Genomic DNA, 18,294 nt, shown 5'->3' with positions numbered 1-18,294 from the left:
TTTGCAAATGCTATTACAGTTAAAGGTCTGGTATCCAAGATTTACACAGAATTTCTCAAACCCAACACCCCAAAAAAGAAAGAGTCCACTCAAAGAATGGTCAGAAGACCTAAAAAGACACTTCTCCAAAAAGACATACAGATGACTAACAGACACATGAAAACATTCTCCACATGACTTGCCAACAGGGAAATAAAAATCAAAACCACAATGAGACACCACCTTACACCTGTTAGAATGGCAAAAATTAAAAGACAGGGAACAACAAATGTTGATGAGGATTTGAAACATATTACACAACAGTGTAACAGGGAACCCTCTTACACTGTTGGTTGGAACACAAGCTGGTACACTCACTCTGAAAAACAGCATGGAGTTTCCTCAAGACATTAAAAATAAAGCTACCCTATGACCCACCAATTGCACTCCTGGGTATCTACCATATGGATTTGGTAAAATAAAGAGGCACATGCACCCCAGTGTTCCTAGCAGCAATGTCCACAATAGCCAAACTGTAGAAGGAGCAGAGATGTCCTTCAACAGATTATTGTATAAAGAAGATGTGGTTCAGGACCCCTGGGTGACTCAGTGTGTTAAGCCTCTGCCTGTGGCTCAGGTCAAGATCTCAGGTTCCTGGGATCGAGCATGCATAGGGCTTTCTACACAGTGGGGAGCTGCTTCCCCTGCTATCCCTGCCTGCCTCCCTGCCTATTTGTGATAGTTGTCTCTCTCTGTGTGTGTCAAATAAATAAACAAAATCCTTTAAAATAAGAAGAAGAATATGTGGTTCATATATACAATGGAATATTACTCAGCCATCAGAAATGATGAATACTTACCATTTGCATCGACATGGCTGGAACCGAATGAGATTATGCTAAGTGAAATACGTCAAGCAGAGAAAGACAGTTATCATATGGTTTCACTCATATGTGGAATATAAGGAACAACACAGAGGATCATAGGGACAGGGTGGGAAACCTGAATTGGAAGATATCTGAGAAGGAGAAAAAACATATGAGACTCTTGACTCTGGGAAACAAATTGAGCAGCAGCAGCATGCTCCCCAGGTTTGGCCTCAGTCTTGCACATCAGGACTCAAGCACTACTAGAGCATCATGGAGAATGGAGTACTGTGTGGCCTTGGAATCTAATAGCAGGATCTGAGATTTCAGTTCCAAATGAAAACTGGCCTCTTCCACACAGCACAGGAAAGTGGAGGATTTCTCAGGGGTGTGGATCTGGAAGAAGTGCTTCTGGTGGTTGAATTAATAGACACCAGGTAGAGAATACCTGCTGTGCCTCATCTGAGGAAGCAAGGGGCACCTGGGAAAGAATCAATAAGGTTGCCTGTGGGTGGCTTCCCACCAAACACCCTGCTGAGCCAAGAGCATGAGAAACAAAGAGAAAATAACTTTCGTGTACATCTGTAGTAGTAGGGCTGACCAGGTAGCAGAGCCCTATCCCTGGAGCAGTATGGCCTTCCCTCAAGAGTAATGGTCCACCACCATGGCCTCACAATCTCCCAGCTGTCTGATCTGACAATGCATTCCGGCTCAGACCTGCTCACATGATGAGTCCTAAGATCCAGAGACTGCTTTCTGCCCCAGCTCAATGCTACTCACAGAGAAGCAAACTCCAGCCTCAGAAATCTATTCATCATTAGCTCTGGAATTCCCTTAGATTGTCTACCCTGGCCCACCCAGGTGTCTCATCCAAATCATTCCTCAAGTGCCCTAGGGTTCCAAGCCACTTTCAAGCTCCCCTTAGGAAGGCAGGAACTGGTCCGAGTAGGAAGACCAGCCAAGTGACTCTACATGCTGGAAACTTGGACATCATCTTCCCTGAACACCAACACCTCCAAGTCCAAGATTCAAACCTTTGCTCACTGTGCACTGAGGACCATGTCAGCATGAACACTATTTTTTCAAATCTCTTATATCCCATTCGTTCAAATCAGAAACCAGGCTCCAGTCACCACTTCCTTTTCCCTTCAGAGAAGTAAGGGAAAATGATATAATAAAACACTACATGTGTTGGGCACCTGGGTGTCTCAGTGGGTTAAGCCTCTGCCTTCAGATTAGGTCATGATCTCAGCATCCTGGGGTTGAGCCCCGTATCAGGCTCTCTGCTCAGCAGGGAACCTGCTTACCCCTCTCTCTGCCTCCTGCTCTGCCTACTTGTGATGTCTCTCCCTCTGTATCAAATAAAATCTTTAAAAACACACACACACACACACACACAAACACACGCAAGATGGTGGAGAAGCAGCTGGTTAAGACAATATCAGGTAGCAGGAGATGGGCTACATAGCTGGTCAAAGCATTGTGAACACCTACAAATCCAACAAGAGATCAAATAGAAGAAGAGAAACAATTCTAGAAACAGAGAATCAACCACTTTCTGAAAGGTAGGACCAGCAGAGAAGTGAATCCAAAGTGACAGCAAGATAGACTTGTGGTGGGAGGGGCCAGCTCCTGGCAAGGGGAAGAACAACAGAGCACAAAATCAGGATTTTTAAAAGTCTGCTCCACTGAGGGACATTTCTCCAGAGGCTAAATTGGGATGAAGTCCATGCGGGGTCAGCTTGGCCCCAGAATGATCTGTCACAGATCCTTCTGGTCACAGAAGGATCCGGGGTGTCTGATTATGAAAGAGCTCGCAGGTATTAGAGTGGGGAAGCCGGCTACAGAGGCAGAGCAGAGAAGTGAGCTCTCAACTCGGGGTTACCTTGAATCGGGCACAGGCTGGGTGAGTTCCGAGTGTGGCTGCAGACCAGGGAGACGGAAGTAATTGATCACTTTTCTCTGAGGGCACACTGAGGAGTGGGGCCCCAAGCTCTCGTCTACTCTGGGCTGCAGAGACTGGGAGGCCGGCATTTTCATTCCCGTCCTCCAGAAGTCTACAGAAAGTGTTCAGGGAAGAAAAGCTCCCGAAGATTACTTAGTCTGACCCCTGGTAAAGGCGGTGTAATTCTACCTCCGCAAAGGCACTTGAGAATCACTACAAGAGGCCCCTCCCTCGGAAGATCAACAAGAAATCCAGCCAAGACCAAGTTCATTTACCAACGATAACAGCACAATTCCAGAGGAGGAGAAAGCAAAGCATAGAATCCATGGCTTTTCCCCCATGATTCTTTAGTCTTACAGTTAATGTTTTTTTAATTTTCTTTTTTTTCTTCTGCTAATTTTTTTTTAAATTTTACCCTTTCTTCTTTTAATGTTAACTATTTTATTTAACAATGCCTTTCATTGAAAAATAATCTTTTTTAACCTTCATTATTATAGTCATATTTTATCCTTCAGTGTATGTAACTTTATTTTTGTATACACATGGGGTTTATTCTTCTAAAAAAATTTGGGGTACAATTTCTTCTAATAGATCAAAATACACTCTAAATCTATGTTGGGCTTGTTCTAGTCGGCAGCCCGAGCAAATTCTCCCCACTTTCTTTTTCTTTTTTTCTCCCAACCAACTTACTTTATCAACTCCTTTATTTAGAAAATTTTTTTCATCTTTATAGGCATATTCCATCCCTTCATTGTGTTTACCCTTAAATATGTTCTTCATTCTTTAAAATTTTGGAAGGTAGTTTCTTCTAAGAGACCAAAATATTCCCAAAATTAAGTTTTAAGAGGGTGACCCTGTTCCAGTCACCAGTCTAATATATATATATATATATATATATATATATATATATATACACATAGTGGGAGGGAGATATATATATATATCTCCTTTCCACGATTTGGGATCTCTTCTTATTTAGTTAAAGCACATTTTCCTGGGGTCTTTGCCACCCTTTGCCACCCTTCTTGAGATCAAACATTCAAGAAGTGATTGAGACTTTCCTTATCTGGACAAAATGACAAGGCAAAAAAAGAACAAGGGCAGTACCAAAGGCTGGGGACCTAATCAATACAGATATTGGTAATATGTCTGATCTAGAGTTCAGAATGACAACTCTCAAGGTTCTAGCTGTGCTCGAAAAAGGCATGGAATATATTAGAGAAACCCTCTATGGAGAGATAAAAGTCCTTTCTGGAGAAATGACATAACTAAAATCTAACCAAGTTGAAAACAAAAAAGCTATTAAGGAGGTGCAATCAAAAATTGAGGCTCTTACTGCTAGGATAAATGAGGCAGAAGAAAAAATAGTGATATAGTAGACCAACTGACAGAGAATAAAGAAGCTGAGCATAAGAGAGACAAACAAATACTGGACCATGAGCAGAGAATTTGAGAGTTAAGTGATACCATAAGATGAAATTATTAGAATAATTGGGATTCCAGAAGAAGAAGAAAGAGAGAGGGGAGCAGAAAGTATATTAGAGGGAATTATTATAGAGAATTTCCATAATATGGCAAAGGGAACAAGCATCAAGGTATTCCCCCCTCAAAATCAATAAGAATAGGTCCATACCCTGTCACCTAATAGTAAAATTTACAAGTCTTAGCAACAAAGAGAAAATCCTGAAAGCCGCCCAGGAAAAGAAGTCTGTAACATACGATGGTAAAAATATTAGATTGGCAGTGGACTTACCCACAGAGACCAGGCAGGCCAGAAAGAACTTCAAAGCACTAAACGAGAAAAACATGCAGCCAAGAATACTATATCCAGCTAGGCTATCATTGAAAATAGAAGGAAAGATAAAAATCTTCCAGGACAAACAAAAACTGAATATGCAAAGAATTTGCAAACACCTAATCAGCTGTGTGGGATATATAGAAAGGGGGCCTCTAATCAAAGAGAGAAACTAAAAGTACTAGATCAGAAAGGATCAGAGACAATACACAGTAACAGTCACCTTACAGGCAATACAATGGCACAAAAGTCGTATCTCTCAATAGTTAACCTGAATCTAAATGGGCTAAATGCCCCAATCAAAAGACACAGGGTATCAGAATGGATAAAAAAACAAAACCCATCAATATGCTGTCTACAAGAAACTCAATTTAGACCCAAAGACATCTCCAGATTTAAAATGAGGAGGTGGAAAACAATTTACCATGCTAATGAACATCAGAAGAAAGCTGGGGTGGCATCCTTATATGATATAAATTAGATTTTAAGCCAAAGACTATAATAAGAGACGAGGAAGGACACTATGTCATACTCAAAGGGTCTGTCCAACAAGAAGATCTAGCAATTCTAAATATCTATGCCCCTAACTTTGGAGCAGCCAACAATATAAACCAATTAATAGTAACAAAATCAAAGAAACACATTGACAATAATACAGTAATAGTAGGGGACGTCAACACTCCCCTCACTGAAATGGAAAGATCTTCCAGCAAAAGATCAACAAGGAAATAAAAGCCTTAAATGACACACTGGACCAAATGGAAATAACAGATCTCTTCAGAACATTTCATCCCAAAGCAACAGAATACACATTCTTCCTCAGCACACATGGAACAGTCTCCAGAATGGATCACATCCTGGGTCATAAATCATGTCTCAACTGGTATCAAAAGATTGGGATCGGGGCGGCTGGGTGGCTCAGTGGGCTAAGGCCTCTGCCTTCGGCTCAGGTCATGATCCCAGAGCCCTGGGATGGAAACACTCATCAGGCTCTCTGCTCAGTGGGGAGCCTGCTTCCTCCTCTCTCTCTGCCTGCCTCTCTGCCTACTTGTGATCTCTGTCTGTCAAATAAATAAATAAATAAACTTAAAAAAATGGGATTATTCCCTGCATATTCTCAGACCACAATGCTCTGAAGCTAGAACTCAATCACAAGAGGAAATTTGGAAAGAACACAAATACATGGAGACTAAACAGCATCCTTCTAAGAAATGAATGGGCCAACCAGGAAATTAAAGAAGAATTGAAAAAATTCATGGAAACAAATGATAATGAAAACACAACAGTTCAAAATCTGTGGAACACAGCAAGGAAGTCCTGAGAGGAAAATATATAGTGATATATGCCTTTCTCAAGAAACAAGAAAGGTCTGAAATACAGAAAATAACCCTACACCTAAAGGAGCTGGAGAAAGAACAACAAAGGAAGCCTAAACCCAGCTTTTCTGCTAAGGTCAGGAACACATCAGGGATGCCCATTATCACCACTGCTATTCAACATAGTACTAGAAGTCCTAGCCTCAGCAATCAGACAACAAAAAGAAATTAAAGGCATCCAATTCGACAAAAAAGACAAACTATTACTCTTTGCAGATATATGACACTCTGTGTGGAAAATGCAAAAGGCTCCACTCCAAAAATGCTAGAACTTGTACAGGAGTTCTGTAAAGTGTCAGGATATAAAATCAATGCACAGAAATCAGTTGTATTTCTTTACAACAACAGCAAGACAGAAGAAAGAGTAATTAAGAAATCAATCCCATTTACAATTGCACCCAAAACCGTAAAATACCTAGGAATAAACATAACCAAAGAGGCAAAGAATATATACTCAGAAAACTATAAAGTACTCATGAAAGAAATTAAGGAAGACACAAAGGAATGGAAAAATGTTCTATGCTCCTGGTTTGGAAGAACAAATATTGTGAAAATGTCTATTATACCTAAAGCAATCTGCACATTTAATGCCATCCTTGCCAAAATCCCATCCATTTCTTCAAAGAAATGGAAGAAATAATCCTAAAATTTATATGGAACCAGAAAGGACCTCGAATAGCCAAAGGAATATTGAAAATGAAAGCCAAAGTTGGTGGCATCACCATTCCGGACTTCAAGCTCTATTACAAAGCTGTCATCATCAAGACAGTATGGTACTGACATAAAAACAGACATACAGATCAAAGGAATAGAAGAGAGAGCCCAGAGTGGACTATAGTCAACTAATCTTCAACAAAGCAGGAAAGAATGTCCAATGGAAAAAAGACAGCCTCTTCAACAAATGGCTAACAGGGGCTTGTGTTCCACTGGGAGCATAATGAGCCATACCCCAAGCTCCTAAACAACCTACACTCCTCCTGTGTTTCTCCCCCTCACAAAGGGCACAGCACCCTGTTACATCTCTGAGTCTGAGCTTTAATTAAAAAAAAAAAAAGTTTCTACTATCAGAAAGTGGTTCACAGAAGAGAAAAACATGAGTCCCCATGAAGGGTTTTTTAATTCCTCAAAAGATTGTTTTCCCATTATTTAATTTAAACAGGAAATAAAAACACACAGATCGCCTTTTCCACTAGCAGGTATGATTCACTGTGGTGAATTAAAGAGCAGGAAATAAGAATAATAGCCATTCTGATGACCCGTCATTTCCATAATCAAAGTTTTTTTTTTAAGATTTTATTTATTTTTCAGAGAGAGAGAGGAGCGAGAGTGAGCACAAGTAGACAGAGAGGCAGGCAGAGGCAGAGGGAGAAGCAGACTCCCTGCCGAGCAAGGATCCCGATGTGGAACTCGATCCCAGGATGCTGGAATCATGACCTGAGCCGAAAACAGCTGCTTAACCAACTGAGCCACCCAGGCGTCCCTTCCATAATCAAAGTTTTGAAACTTCACTGACATGCAAAGAAAGGAGCACAAACCAACATCTCGTCCTGACAGCACAGAGCAGTCAGAATTGGAGTGACAGGGACAGACAATGAGGTTGTGTGTGTTGGGTGAGGCTGGTGGCACAGAAGAAGGTGTTCTGCCAGTTCTCCACCTGTGGCTCACTTGTCCTCATCCAGGAAACAGCTCACAGCTCTGACCTGTCACAACCGTCACACGGGAGACGCAGCCACCCCCTGGAGCCAGTCCTGCCCACAACCTCTTGCAGAATGCACTCAGCTTTACTCTGGGACCCCTGTCAGCTCTACTCAGACCTGGAATTCCCCTGTCTGCCAGAAAGCTCCAGGATTCCTTCTCATTCTTCCAAAATTACACTGGCCCAAGGCTTTCATGAGAAATGCAGAATGCTACCTAATGAATGGTTAACACCTACTTTTGCCTTCTGTCATATTTCTCTCCACTTACCTCCTACCTGGTAAATGGTCACTAACCTACCAATGGAACCTGAATGTGCTCTGTGATTTGACACTTTCATTATAGCCTTCTGAGGACTCCTTGTGCAATACAATACCATGTCTCATGACAGGAGGGTTTAAAACTATTTCTGTAAAGATTTTATTTATTTATTTAAACAGAGATCACAAGCAGGCAGAGAGAGAGAAAAAGGGAAGCAGGCTCTCTGCTGAGCAGAGAGCCTGATGTGGGGCTCAATTCCAGGACCCTGAGATCATGACCTGATCTCTACCGAAGGCAGAGGCTTTAACCCACTGAGCCACCCAGGCATCCTGTCGGGGGCAAGGATTAAAACTATTATTTACAGAACAATACAGCCAAATAATCTGATTTTAACTTGCTCTTCAATACACATTACAGTTTCTGTGTAAAAAGCCTTTCCATAGATATTACCTGCCAGCAGATTCATAAGGAGGAAACAGAAACTCTGTGGGATAACCTGACTCACCTAAGGTCAGGCAAGCAGTTGCAGAACTCACCCCAGGGCTCCTGACACCAAGCTCCTTGGAGTCACCAGCATGCATCTATCCATAAGAATTTCCAAAGTCTATCCTTCTGACTCTACCACCAAAGAAACTGCAGAAAAAATACAGCACGTCAAAGTATCTAGATGAGGCATTTAGTTAAATTAGAAAATCAAGGTCAACTTTTAAACAGTAAATGGCTACTTTGAATAACTTTGAATTTTCCCTATACGTTAATTATAACTCTTCTGATGAAAAGACTGATAAATTAGGAAACATCACCTTTGACAAATGACAAGATATCATCCAAGTCTGTATCTGATGACAAAAAGCCACCCAACTCTAGATGTTGGCCACCTAACTATACCCTAGGCCCAACGGAATAAACCTTGTTAGATAAGGGATAAAATTGTATGTTAAAAACACACAAAGAGCTGGGGCGCCTGGGTGGCTCAGTGTGTTAAAGCCTCTGCCTTTGGCTCAGGTAATGATCCCAGGGTCCTGGGATTGAGCCCCGCTTGGGGCTCTCTGCTCTGTGGGGAGCCTGCTAACTCCTCTCTCTCTCTCTGCCTGCCTCTCTGCCTACTTGTGATCTCTGCAAATAAATAAATAAAATCTTTAAACACACACACACACAGACATGCACGCACAAGGGGTAAATCTTATCACTCCCTTCCAATAAGTGATTTCCTCAGAAACAGATGTTCAGATGATATTTTGTAAGCAATAAATCAACAGATAAAAGGGTATTCCCTGAAATGGTCTACCTGCAGGGAAAGTGAGTAACTCTTGAACCAAATCCAGAATGCTGCAATGACATAAGTTTTACTTCGTAGTTCAACTAGAGGAAAGAGAAAAGTCCAGGAGATTTTGAGTTAATGAGAAGTTTTACCTCTACTCCAGACGTGGATGTGACATTGTGCCCACTGTATCTGCTGCTTTCTCTGAACATAAATGTCCTGTGACAAGCTGCATCACTGACCCAGATGCTGGTGTTCAAAACTTCAGGTTTTCTGGAGCCAGAGCAGAGAAATGCTGTCAGGTGGGCACAAATAGGCATCTGCAATCTATGGCCTGCACATCTGTTTCAGTTCCTGGGAGAAGGGGAAACACACACTTGTTTCTTTTTTTTTAAGATTTTATTTATTTATTTGACAGAGAGATTACAAGCAGTCCGGGAGGCAGACAAAGAGAGAAGAGGAAGCAGGCTCCCTGCTAATCAGAGAGCCCAATTTGAGGCTCGATCCCAGGACCGTGGGATCACAACCTCAGCGGAAGTCAGAAGCTTAACCCACTGAGCCACCCAGGTGCCCCACACACATTTTTTCCTTAAGTAGTAATTATGTTCATCAAAAGTAGACTGATGACTCTGTCTTTGTTGGAAAAGTGAGATTACTCTTCCAAATGAACACCTCAACTCACCTGTTCCTTGTGCAACTTGAGTGGGGTCTGGTTTACTCCAGCTTCCAGGCCCCCAACTGGAGGATTCTCCTGCAGGATCCTGCAGCCTATGACCACCAACCCCAGGGCACGAGGCACAGTGTTGAAGATGGGGTACTACTCTAAGGTTTGTTGCCACCACACCTGTGCCTGGGAGAACAGGGACTTGGAGGACTCTCCTGCACAATCCTGACAGCCTATCGCCACCATCCATGAGGGACACAGGGCACAATGATAAAATGGGTGGATGCCTCTGGGGCTGTTACCACCACACCTGTGCCTGGGGCCAGTGAAAGGAACTTGGAGGACCCACCTGCATGATCCTGACAGGACATTACCATCATCTCCTAGGGACGCAGGGAACAATGCTGAAGTTGGGGGGTGCCTCTGAGGTTGGTGCTGCCACACTTGTGCCTGAACAGGGGGACCCTGCTGAACTGGAGGTGCTGCTCAAGGTCCATTACCTGCACTGTGTCAGAGACCGGGGTGCAACTCAATGACGTGGGGACTGTGTGCCATCCTTACATCCACTTTTCCTGGAGAACACTGGGAAACCTGAAATGTCCACAACTCACCCCACAAAACCTGGAGTGAGTGGGCGCCCTAGAGTTCAGGGATCTTGGGGATACGGCCAATTAACGGATATAGGGCAGAAGAGACTTTCAAGGGAAAAAGGAGAACTCATTTGAGTTCCCAGGATTAGCTCATTCCATGCCCCCTTCCCATATCGCAATCTCCCACGTGGGGCTCAACCTACCCCCCAGGTTCCTACCCTGGTCCACAGTGTCTATTCACCCACGAGGGAACCCCCACAGGTCAATCTCGCCTTCTCCTACCTCACTGCTGCATCCTGGGCAGCTGGGGGCCTACCCACAGAAAGGTAGCTCCCCCCCACAGGATGATTGGTAAGGGAGGGTGGTGCCCCATGCCCATTGGTTGCTGTGACTGCCTGCATCCAGCCACTGGAACTGATACTGGTGCCTTCCTGTATATGCAGGTGGTCCTAGAGTCCCATCCCACCTGTACAGCTGACTGGGACACACAGGCATGGGAGAAGTTTGGAGCAGGGCCCCCTCACACAGGGCCCATTCCCCACATCCCTCTAGCTGCAGCCCACCCTCAGAGCCTTGCCCCTTCCATTCTTGCACCAACACTACCTGAGGAGCTGTTCCTGGCTCCTGAACAGGTCAGCTGTTCTCAGACCTTCTAAGGCTTGGGCTTCAGGAAATGCAATGGTTTCCCACTTTTCCAAGACAACTTTAAGACCCAAATAGTAATGCTCCTAGTGAGAAGAACTCTCACCCCTAGAGTGGGCAGTACTTCTTAGACCTTCAACGCACCCTCTAGGATGAGCCAATTGTGCTGCAATATATATATATATATATATATATATATATATATATATATATATATATATATATGCTAGCTTCTGCAGGGAAGCTCCAGGATGAATGAGAACAACCGCCCTTCTGTGCTGTCGGAGTTGTAAACCAGGAATACTCTTCACTTAAAAAGAAGACATATCGCTATTATTGACACTAAATGACAAACCCTTTTAAACATTTTATAAACATTTTAGAGAGAAAGGAAGAGAGTTTTATTAAAACCCAAGTCAAGACAGCTGCCTGGGAGACACAATCTTCACAAAAAAGGGAGAGCCCATGGCACCTGGGTGGCTCAGCCTTTAGGTGTCTGCCTTCAGCTCAGGTCATGATCCCAGGGTCCTTGAATCAAGCCCTGCATTGAGCTCCACATCAGGCTCCCTGCTCAGTGGTAACCTGATTCTCCCTCTCCCTTGGCTTGTGTGCACTCTCTCTCTCTCTCTCTCTTAAATAAATAAATAAAATCTTTTTTTTTAATTTTTATTTTTTATAAACATATATTTTTATCCCCAGGAGTACAGGTGTGTGAATCGCCAGGTTTGCACACTTCACAGCACTCACCAAAGCACATACCCTCCCCAATGTCCATAATCCCACCCCCTTCTCCCAAATCCCCTCCCCTCAGCAACCCTCAGTTTGTTTTGTGAGATTAAGAGTCACTTATGGTTTGTCTCCCTCCCAATCCCATCTTGGTTCATTTATTCTTGGTTCATTTATCCTACCCACTTAAGCCTCCATGTTGCATCACCACTTCCTCATATCTGGGAGATCATATGATAGTTGTCTTTCTCTGCTTGACTTATTTCGCTAAGCATGATACGCTCTAGTTCCATCCATGTTGTCGCAAATGGCAAGATTTCATTTCTTTTGATGGCTGCATAGTATTCCATAAATAAATAAAATCTTAAAGAAAAGGAGGACTCCAGGGAAGGGACATTTGGGGAAAATTTCTATATTCTGTTTTGTTTGTTCACATCATCATGAGGAAGAACATTCCAGAACTTTTTCATATGTTTTCAGTTTGTGCAAATCCGTATGACTTTAATCTTATGGGAGCAGGAGAGGTTCTTCTGTTTTTCTTATCTTTATGTTTGCAATGGCAGTCTTTGGTGATCTTTTTCTTCTCAAAGCAGATGTGAAACATGTGCTTAGGACAGAAATAGGGCCTATGCACTGAGGTTTTGCCCCATCATTTTGAGCTTGGTAAAATGTTAAGGGATAGCTTCCCTGGGAGCCCAGGATCTGGCCCCATGGATGGTCAAAGATAAAAATTCCCTTTATCATTCTAAGTACTTCTGAAGGGAAGAACTTGAGACAAAAGCATCTTTAACAATAGTACCAAGAAATCAAAATGATGTCTACAGAAGTTTACCTGTTCCATGGTCAACACAGATAACAGAAATGTTCACAGACGCTGGGCTCCTCCCCTTCTCCTGCCCAAATCTCTGAAGCACACAGATGATTTAAAGTCAGAATTCTAAGCTGTCTGGCACCATTCCCTTGTACTATAGAACAAAACAGCATAGCTCATTGTCACAACACTAGTATTAACATGAAGTGTCCCGAAAGTTGGGTACAATGTCTAAGTTCTTTCCTTGCAGATTTTGACTAATGTAAGTCATAGTCATACCATATAAACACTACGGTGGTTGGTAATAAGTAACCGTAGGTAAAGGAATAGTTCAGCAATGTTTACAAGCATTGTCTCCCTTTGTAGAAGAGGCTGAGCTGAGTGTTTTTAAATACTATATCAGATCTGTCTTATAGAACATTCTGAACATACCAGAGTGTTAATTAATTTTAAAAAGGTAATTTCAGTGACTTTAATATCAGAAAAGTATTATAATGTCTGTATTCTTAAAGATATTTGAGTATCTTACTGGAGGTCCTCCACTGAGATAATTATCTTAATGATCATGATGGGCAGAGGTTAAAAGCCAGATGAATCTGTTCCAGTTGGCCATGCAAGAAAACCCTGAGACTTGAGATGTTTTCAGATTGAGAAGACCACATGGAAATAGTACCATGTATGGAATAACAAGGGATTTTGAATCAGTTTGGGGATGCCATTTAGGTTTCTGACACTAAAATTCACTCTTACTGGAGTCATCTCTAAGCCCCTATCTAACCAACTAGAAAATGTGCCTACTAAAATACCTACATCACAGTTTAGAAGTTTATGAGGGACAATTCCACAAAGAGCCACTGTTATGGCTCTCAAGAGCAAGTGCTCAGGAAGCCATGATTACTATTTGCGTTTCTTTCTTTCTTTCTTTTTTCTTTCTTTCTTTCTTTCTTTCTTTCTTTCTTTCTTTCCTTCCTTCTTTTTTCAGAAAAAGAAGACATGTTGAAATCATATTTCTAATAGATGACTCAAGATGATTTTCAAATCTTAAGAAGGTCAAGAAGCTGCTATTTATTTCACTCAGAAATCATTTTGTTGGACTGGTGAGAACAATACAATAGCGCCATCATCAATAGGGGTGTGAAGCTTCCCATCTCCATAGGACCATGTGGTCCCCACTAGCTCAGTGTCACCAGAAAGGGCATCTGGGGAGGGGGGCACAGGCCAAGGCTGCCATGTATGTCTGAAGCAGGAAGAACTCTGACTTAAGGCTCAAATCCTGCCTACCTTTTTTATACTGCTCTTCAGATATAGAGTGTCATTGTGAGCTCTGATGTAAGAATGGTTGAGAATCTCCATTGTGATTCCCTCTCTGACCCTTAGGATCTGTAGTAAAGTCACATTTAATTTTTTTAATTTTACTTTTTGAGTGTTCCAAGATTCATTGTTTATGCACCATACCTAGTGCTCCATGTAATACATGCCCTCCTTAATACCCACTACCAGGCTCACCCATCCCCCCACTCCCTTCCCCTCCAAAACCCTAAGTTTATTTCTCAGAGTCCACAGTCTCTCATGGTTCTTCTCCCCGTCCGATTTATCCCAATTCACATTTCCTTTCCTTCTCCGAATGTCCTCCGTGATATTCCTTATGTTACACAAGTAAGTGAAACCATATGGTAATTTACTTTCTCTGCTTGACTTATTTCACTCAGCTTAATCTCCTCCTGTCCCATCTAAGTTAATATAAAAGTTGGGTATTCAGAGGGACAAGATGGCAGGGAAGTAAGAGGAGGCGCCTTTTCAGCCCTTACACCAAAGTGAGCTGATTACCTACCAAAGAACTCCAATCACCCATGAAATCAGCCTGATATCAGAATTATACATGTTGGATCTCTACTGGGGCAGAAGACACCAGTGGGCAAGTAAAGCAGAGTGGGAATGGCGACTGATATCGGAAGATAAACAAAAGGGGGAGGGAGCCACCAAAGGTGATTGGTTGGAAAGTAATACCCCAATACGAGCAAGAGTGCCCTGCTTCTGGGGACCAGCATTAACTTGGAGACTGGTTGAAAGCACTCCAAAAGAGCAAAGTATCGCGGGGGGAAATTGTGGGAATCGGGGCAGCTAGGGACAGGGGCTTAAGTCCCAAGTCCCAGGAGAGCCTCCCTGATCACCATGACAGCATGGGCCTGGCATAAAAACAGACCCATAGACCAGTGGAACACAGTAGAAAGCTCAGATATGGACGATCAACTCCATGGCCAAATAATCTTCAAGAAACCAGGAAAAAAATATACAGTGGAATAAAGACAGTCTCTTCAATAAATGTTGCAGGGGAAACTGGGCAGCTCATTTTAGAAGAATGAAAATCGACCAGCCTCTTACACCATACACAAAGATAAACTCATAATGGATAAAAGACTTCAACGTGAGACAGGAATCCATCAGAATCCTAGAGGAGAACATAGGCAGTATCTCTTCAATATCAGCCACAGTGACTTCTTTCAAGACATGCCTCCAAACCAAAGGGAAAAAAGAGCCAAAATAAACTTCGGGAACTCACCAAAATCAAAAGATTCTGCACTGCATAGGAAACAATAAAGAAAGAAAAGTGGCAACACATGGAATAAGATTAGATATTGGCAAATGACAGGACAGACAAAAGGTTGATATCCAGGATCTATGAAAAACTCCTCAAACTCAACACAAACAAAACAGATAATCATATCAAAAAATGGGCAGAAGACATGAAAAGACACTTCTTCAATGAAGACATACAAATGGCTACCAGAAACCTGAAAAAATGTCCATCATCACTAGGTATCAGGGAGATTCAAATGAAAACCACATTAAGATGTCACTTTACACCAGTTAGGATGGCCTAAATTAGCAAGACGGGAAACAACATGTGTTGGAGAGGATGTGGAGAAAGGGGAATCCTCTTACACTGTGGGTGGGAATTCCAGTTGGTGCAGTTTCTTTGGATAACAGTGTAGAGATTCCTCAAGAAATTAAAAATAGAACTTCAATATAACCCTGCAATTAAACTCCTACGTTTTTACTCCAAAGATATAGATGCTGTGAAAAGAAGGGCCGTCTGTAGCCCAAATGTATAGCAGCAATGGCCACGCTTGCCAAACTGTGGAAAGAACGAAGATGCCCTTCAACAGAAGAATGGATAAGGAAGATGTGGTCCATATACACTATGGAGAATTATGCCTCCATTCAGAAAGGATGAATACCCAACTTTGGTAGCAACATGGACGAGACTGGAAGAGATTCTGCTGAGTGAAATAAATCCATCAGAGAGAGTTAATTATCATATGGTTTCACTTCTGTGTGGAGTATAACAAATAGCATGGAGGACAAGGGGAGATGGAGAGGAGAAGGGAGTGGAGGGAAATTGGAAGAGGAGGGGAACTATGAGAGACTATGGACTCTGAAAAAGAATCTTAGGGCACCTTTTATTTCTCTTTGTTGTCTGATTCCTGTTGCTAGGACTTCTAATACTATGTTGAACAAGAGGGGTGAAAGTGGGCATCCTTGTCTTGTTCCTGATCTCAACGGGAATGCTGAAAACTTTATCCCATTGAGGATGATATTTGCTTTGGGTCTTTCATAGATAGATTTGATGAAGTCCAGGAATGTTCCCTCTATCCCTATACTTTGAAGCAATTTTATCAAGAACGGATGGTGGAATTTGTCAAATGCTTTTTCTTCATCAATTGAGAGGATCATGTGGTTCTTCTCTTCTCAAATTAATTCGTCTATCACATTGTTTGATTTGTGAACGTTTAACCATGCTTGTAGGCCAGGGATGAATCCCACCTGGTCATGGTGGATAATCTTTTTAAAGTGCTATAGGAACCTGTTTGTTAGGATCTTCTTGAGAATCTTAGCATCTATATTCATCAGTGATATTGGTCTGAAATTCTCCTTTTTGGTACGGTCTTTGCTCGAAAAACAATCTGAGGCGTTTGAAGTGGCATGGGGGTGGGAGGTTGGGGTACCAGGTGGTGGGTATTATAGCGGGCATGGATTACATGGAGCACGGGGTGTGGTGAAAAAAATAATGAATACTGTTATTCAGAAAATAAATAAATTAATTAATTTTTAAAATATATGCAACAGTAAAAAAAATTATCTGAGGCATTGATAGAGAGGGGGTGGGAGGTAGGGGAAACACGTGGTGGGTAATAGAGAGGGCACAGATTGCATGAATCACTGGGTGTGATGCTAAAACAATGAATATGGTTACACTGAAAAGAAATGGGGAAAAAAAAAACAAGTATATGCCAATAATCTAAGCAACCTAGGTGGAATGGATGCATTCCTAGAAAACTGTAAAATCCCAAAAGTGATCCAGGAAGAAATGTACAACCTGAATAGACTGTTATCCAGTAATGAGGTTAAAGCATTGATCAAAAACCTCCCAAAAGAAAGACCCCAGGACCTGAATGATGCCCTTGCAAATTCTACCAAACTTTAAGAAAAGAACTAACACCTCTTTTCCTGAGGCTCTTTCCAAAATTTGAAGCAGACACTTTTTTTGATGCCAGCATTACCCTGATCCACAAACCAAGCAAAGGCCTCACCAGAAAGGAGAATTTCAAACCAATATCACTGATGAATATGGATGCTAAGATTATCAACGAGATTCTAGCTCCTAGGAACCTACAGTACATTAAAACGTTTATCCACCATGTTCGAGTAGGATCTATCCCTGGGTTGCAAGGTTGGTTCGACATTCACAAATCAATCAATGTCATAGAACCAATTAAGAAAGGAAAATTAGAGAACCACATGGTACTCTCAATTGATGAAGAAAAAACATTTGACATTATCCAGCATCTGTCCCTGAGTAAAAAGCTGCAAAGTATAGGGATAGAGGGAATATTCGTCAACTTCATAAAATGTTTCTATGAAAAACCCACAGTGAATACCATCCTCAAAGGGTAAAAGCTGACAGCCATCGCTTTCAAATCAGGAACAAGACAAGGATGCCCACTCTCACGAATCTTGTTCAACATAGCTTGTGCAGTCCTAGCAACAGCAATCAGACAACAAAGAGAAAAAAAAGATATCCAAGTTGGCAACCAAGAAGTCGACCTCTTTGTCCTCACAGATGACATACTTGATATGGAAAACCCAAAAGATTCCACCCCCAAACTCTCAGAACTCATACCGCAATTCAATAATGTGGCAGGATATAAAATCATAGTACCGAAATCAGTGACTATCTCCTACATTATCAATGAAAATACAGAAAGGGAATTTAAAGAATCAATTCCATTTTATACAGCACCCAAACCATAAGAAACCTTGGAATAAACCAAACCAAAGAGGTAAAGGGTTTTTACTTGAGGAACTAAAGAACACTCACGAAAGAAATGGAAGAAAACTGAAAAGACAGAAAATCATTGCATTCTCATGGATCAGAAGAATAAACATTGTTAAAATGTCTATACTGACTAGAGAAATTGATACATTTAATGCATTCCAATCAAAATTCCACGAGCATCTTTAAAACAGTTGGAACAAACACATGCCTCAAATTTGTGTGGAATCAGATGCGACCCCGTATTGCTAAGAATTGCTGAAAAGAGAAACAAAACTGGGAGCTACATGTTGTCTGATTTCAAGGGTTGATATGAAGCCGTGATCACCAAGACAGCAGGGGACTGGC

This window comes from Mustela lutreola, chromosome 5 (assembly GCF_030435805.1).
Source record: "Mustela lutreola isolate mMusLut2 chromosome 5, mMusLut2.pri, whole genome shotgun sequence".
Taxonomy (NCBI): domain Eukaryota; kingdom Metazoa; phylum Chordata; class Mammalia; order Carnivora; family Mustelidae; genus Mustela; species Mustela lutreola.
Note: the sequence above shows the minus strand (reverse complement) of the source record.